This window comes from Megalobrama amblycephala, linkage group LG17 (genome assembly GCF_018812025.1).
Source record: "Megalobrama amblycephala isolate DHTTF-2021 linkage group LG17, ASM1881202v1, whole genome shotgun sequence".
Classification (NCBI taxonomy): Eukaryota; Metazoa; Chordata; class Actinopteri; order Cypriniformes; family Xenocyprididae; genus Megalobrama; species Megalobrama amblycephala.
Genome location: NC_063060.1, coordinates 35,713,914 through 35,720,293, shown reverse-complemented (window position 1 = coordinate 35,720,293; position 6,380 = coordinate 35,713,914).

Here is a 6,380-nt window from a genome sequence, read left to right as displayed (position 1 = left end):
ACATACTTGATGACGTTAGTACCAACAATTAATTGGTCTTTTTGCCCTGGTACAACCAAGGTAGGCACAATGACTGAGAATCCATACACACACATCTTTAGCTGATGGATACACTTGGGTTTGACCCGAACACCGCCACACCCTACAAGCAAAACATCGGCATGGGGCTGCCCAGACTCAAGAATCCCACATGTATCCAGCAACTTGCGCTCGATTCCCTCATTAATAGTACATGCCATAGAACCCGTGTCTAACAGGCCTTGGCAAGTGACTGTATCATTCACCAACACATCAGTATAAAACAAACTGTCAGCTTTTTCCAGCTTCGCGATGTTTTGGAACAAAATGATACTGCCATTTGACTCAACCTGACAAAGGTTGCTATATACGACCATTGGATCATCTTCGCTGGTGAGAGGCTGACTCTCAACACTCACACTGCCCTCTCCCCAGTGTGAGTGGTCTAGTTTCCCTGACCGTCGCTGGTCTGGGCTGCACTTTGGCCAACAACTCTGTGACACTGTTTACGCTGATGTCCAAACTCTAAACAATCAAGGCATCTTCTTTCCCTCATGCAGTGTGAACGGGTTGAATGAGATCGGTCACCACACACTGCACACGGGGATGCTCGATACCACGGTGATGTACGAGGCTTTGGTTCTGAAACAGGTAGAGTTGTGCATTCCAACACCCTTTCTAGCATTTTCAGTACACGCTCTAAAGTGCCCAATTCTGCGGCTTCACTTGTTTTAGGGTGTGGGCTTGCAGTACACGCAGCAGAGGTTACACCTACACTTTCGCTTCCCACTGCTACCTGCATGCTGACTGGCTTTTCGGCAACAACAACCTGATTTACTGCAACTTTGGGCGCAGATGGAAGAGGCTTTCGTGACTTAAAGTCTCTCTCATGCTCGTCGATGGCCTCTTGGACCTCCTCAGCTGACCATTTGCTTATGGGCTTACACCTGAAGACATTGGAAAGATCAAGATTGGGACAGTTCCTGATAAACATCATTGCTATCTCCGAGCTCATATTTTCCATCTTGCTACCACATCTTTGTAGGTGAGCATCTGCTAGCTCAGCTGCCTCGTTCAACCTGACCCAATAGTCAATAGGGTGCTCGTTATGCTTCGGATGGGTTGCATAAAAATCGGCTAGCGGCTGGCACGAGCCAGGACTCTCACTGAAATAGCGCTGCAGTACTTCGTAGACAACTTCAGGGCTAAGCACAGCAACCGGGCTACTTTTTAGTTTAACCTTGACAATGCTCTTTGCACGGCCACTGAGATGGTTCAGTATTTCCTCTACCCCGTCGACTTTGCTGCAGCCCTTTTTGGACAAATACACATTCATCTGTTCAATCCACTCTAGGATGGAACATTTGTCGCTACCATCCCCTCTGAACATTTGTGGTTCTTTAATGTCAGCTTTGACTATGAGGTTTAATTTGGACAGATCAAGGCTCGTAGAAAGGGGCATTGTGCTAGAGGGTTGCTGTTCAAATAATGGAACGGAACCAGGTGATGTTGAAGTCTGGTTTGTTAACAAACGTGTGACAATGGAGTCACCTATCTGGCTTCCGAGCTCACCAATAAGGTCACGCAGTTGCTGCGTAACACTGTCAGGACCAGCATTGGCAGGGGTGGAAGACTTTGGTTTACTCGACTCATTAAGCACAGTCGGATCAGTCGCAGAATCATAGACCAAGATACGTGGTTTGCCAACTACAGGCTCGGATACCCCAAACAACCCACGCCCCCTGCCAATGTGTGGCGTCACTAAATCTTCATTCCATCCCCCTTCGGCCATATTGCCAATTTTAGATAGTGAAAAGCATAAACAAGGGGGAAAAAAAAAAAATTAAGCTACCTCACAATTACTGTATGCTTAACCAAGCAGAAATGGGGAAAAAAAGTCAAAAAAGTGGAAAACAGTTCAATGTGCGCAAAGTGTAAAGTCCGATGTGTGTGTAATGTGGAACGAGAGCTCAGTTACTCAGTTCAGTTCAATGTCCAGACACCGCCACTAGAACGTCAACGATGAAGACCCTTCGTCCATCAGTTGCAGAAGCGTTGTGATCCAGCGTTGTGATCCAGCGTTGTCAAACCCCAGCGATCGGCTGCAGCAGATCTGGCGCATCCGGGTCACGGCACCAAATTATGTAGCGTGTCTGGACCGGTCACTCTCACACTCACACAAGGACCACACAACCACTTGTTGAGATTCAGCACTGTACTTCTGTAATTAAGAGAAATAATCAGTGGAGCAACGGGGCGACAGCTTCTCCCACTCTGGTACACACAGGATATTTTTCGGGGGAAGCGAAAAATCACATGCGTCATCGGCTTCATACACAAGTAGACTGACATTATACAATAATGGAAAAGAATTATATAAATTTAAATCAATTATACTGCTTATAAATATATAAATATCTTGTTTTTCTTATACATCAGATCAATATTCTTATTCTATTACAATAAATATATTACAGTAGTGTATAATATAAAATAATTAGTATATTACAATAGTATATTAAATACAATATCTATATTTCATTATTAACATATGCATTAATTCAAATATTTATACAATATAACTTCCTATAATAACATATAAACAATTATAATACCACTTGTATGTATAAACCCATATTTCACACATTAAACATCAAAAATGGAATAAAACATGGGATATAATCAGCACCGTACCATGCGCAGGCCGCACAAAGTGCGTCACAGACAGCATAAACAATTAAATTCGATTCTCTCTCCCATTACACACTCTCTGTACAATATACATTCATTATCAGTCAACTAAATCTCTTTTCTTTTTGAAACAGAACTGATTGATCGAACATACCTGTAATTAAGAGAAATAATCAGTGGAGCAACGGGGCGACAGCTTCTCCCACTCTGGTACACACTAAGCATACAATGCTAATTAGTTAGCGTCATGATATACATCATTTAAACCAAATAACACATTAAACGATACATTTTCATCATAGCTAACATAATCAAATGTTACTATAAATCAATCACATTCTTCCAGCAACAAATATGCATTTTAAACAAGTAACATCATCATACCAGGATATTTTTCGGGGGAAGCGAAAAATCACATGCGTCATCGGCTTCATACACAAGTAGACTGACGCAATCGCTTGCCGTGCAAGAGGAAACCCCGCAGGTGCGTTCCACCGATAACGTTCCCTTCCCCAACAAATCCCCAAAGAAAAGTTCCGCTATTTTAACGCTATTTTCATATAACTTGTGAATGATAATATCGAAACAAAATTTCGTGAAGTTCACTATACCAATTTGTACAAATGTAGAAAAATATAAGCACTTATAAACCAATTTAAGAGAAGGGAAAAAAAAATAAAATAAATAAAAATAATACAAATACAGAAGGAAATAAACAAAAGTCAGATTAAATCAATACATTTTTCACACCAGTTACATTGGCATGTAACGTAATTGCGATTTGCAAAATAGTTTCCTCAGAACGTATTTCATGGGATACAGGGTTGCTAATTACATCACAGATTTAAACTAAATTTTAGCTTACTTAAAGCATCTTGCCAACACAGACAATCTGTGAAACATCTTCACCTGTTCAGCATCTGTTTTAATCCACACAAGCCACTTTGATTGACCATGATTGGTTTAACTTGTGTGAAAAACCTTCTTGTGATAGTGATGACGACGAGATAAAGAGGAAACCACAAGGACATCATCATATCTTCTGATTGGCAGATGCAGTTCATAATTCATCAAACTCCTGGATGACAGACGTAGACATGGCGATGTCTGGAATGATCACATTTGTGTTCTTAGTAGTCTTCTTAATAGGTGAGATTTAAGTATTATAATTATTAACATTTCTCAGTCAAGATTATTTAGTGATTTTGGACTTTTAAAAAAGGGAATTTCCGTCAGTAAATTTAAGGGGTTCGTCTCGCACAGGCTTTTTTTTTTTTTGTCAACTATCTTAAAACATTTTAAACAAAACACTATTTTGCTGTATAATATGCCTATTTTCTCCAATAAGCTTCGCTTCTATTTTAGTGCGCTCTGAATAACTCGTGGTTGATGACACGTTTTAAAAGACACCGAATGTCTACTTCTACAGGTCTAGGCTAAAAATGTCATTAGGATTTCAGATACCTAATTGTTGTGTTCACACACTCATTGCATTTTAATTGTTTCTCTTATGGTTTTAGATTGTTTAAATGGACAAAATATTCCTACGCATCCTGAACGTGTGGTTTTAAAGCAAAGGGGTAGAGCTGCTAGAATCAAATGCATTGTGGATCCATCGACGCTTCAGTCCAGCCCTCTCCACTGGTACAGAGCTCAGTCAGGGGGAGCTTTCCAACGATTAATGTATTTCGAAGGTGGAAAGTCAAAACCCATAATCGATCAGGGTGTCCCTCGAAGATATGCTGGATCAGTGAGTGGTAAGGAAGTGTCACTGACTATCTCAACACTGCAGTTCGACGATGCAGGATCATATTTCTGCGCGCTCTGGACTGGAGATAACACATTGCTAACTGTGAGAGGAAATCATTACAAAAACCTGCTTTAATAATCAAAGCGGTTTTATGTGGAACAATAGCAGCAAGGGGGAGACATGCGGAATATGTTTTTTAATTGTACAGCATTGCTTTTTGTTGCAAATATTTCACTAAAAATACAAAATAGATACTGTAGCCTACCAAACACAGAGACTGTTAACAATAGAACAATAAAAATATTAACATTAAAACTGTTTATTCAACTGTAATCTATATCTTTATAGCCTATCATAGGTTAATCTTTATTAAAATGAAAAGCATTTTCTTTCTGTTATATGAAGGTAATATTTATACATGACTTCACTTGTAAACGTTTCTAAAATGCCTTTTATGTATAGATTTTCTTTTTTAATTTACACTCATCACAAAATCACTTTTAATTTATGGAAAAACATTTTACATTACAATGATTTTAGTTAATCAATCATCATTTGACCATTTGTTGTGTGAAATTTATTTTTTTTATCATTCAGTACATTCTAATTACAACTGTCCCACAGCTGTGACATCACTTCCTCCACTATCAAATGTTTTGTCTATAATAAAGTTCTATCAAAAATGAATGTCTTGGATACAAATAAGAAAAAAAGTGTCAATGAAGATCATGACTCAAAAGAAATATGAGACATGGTGTGTGAAGAAGAAATAAAAATGAAGTTAAAGCAGTTGATTTTTGAGTTGAGTTTTATTAAGTTTGTAAAAGGCAAGACAAATTGGTCAGCCTTTTTAAACAACTACATTCAATTTTTTTAATCACCTCAGAATGCTAAACACAATACATCATTTTAAATGTCATGGAAGTAATACATGGAATGAAAGAATTTCAAGAAAACATGACAGGGACCTTCTATGTTTGAGGCATTTCCTTAATACCCTGTTTTCCCAATCCACTTATGCATATTGTTTTTAAAATTGTTTGAAAACTTTGCACACTGCTAATATTTAAAATTTGTGCAATATTTTAAAGTGTAGCATATGTTTTGAAAAATAATGTAAGTGTGAAAACAGGTAATGGAAGTTACTCAAGTTTAGATCAACTAGACTGAAACATGATGACTGAAATGAAATGTTTTGTGCAGAAAACAATCAGGAAATGACATCAGCAAACTGTATTTGAATGCCATATAAGGCTGTGTACAACATAAAACAGAGCATTACTCTCCAAACGTCGTTTTCAACTAGAATGATGTTTGCATACATTTATATTGTCCTTCTCTCAGAGATCCCAGGTACGTGCCATTTAAAATTAAGCCTTTATGATGTTTTTTTTTTTAATTTATGTTTTTTTAATGTTTTGTTCAATCAAAGCAGCAGTTCTGGGAGTGACTTTGGAACAAGGTCAACAGACGTTGGTCAAAGCAGTGGGCAAAACTTCATATCTCCCCTGCAAAGTGACCGATTTGCAGTCTTGGAATTATATCCATTGGTACCAAAAGAGAGAGGGTGAAGCTCCATCAAGACTACTGTATATCAATGCAAGCGGTAGCTTTACTCATGATACCAACAATCCCCAAGCAAATGACTTCACTGTGGACAGAACACAGCTCTATAATCTAAAACTGAGCAACACAAAGCCCATTCATGCTGCAGTTTACTACTGCGCATACTGGGACACGAGCAACCACAGTGAGAACATCCACACTCATACTGTACATCAACTACTGGATATTATCATTAGATAGTATTCATTAGATTTGACTCTTTTGAATCGAAATATCAACTATTCTTAGAGCTAATATTTCACGTAAACCCAATTTCCACCTCCACTATTATAAGTCCCTGAAGTTCAACACATGA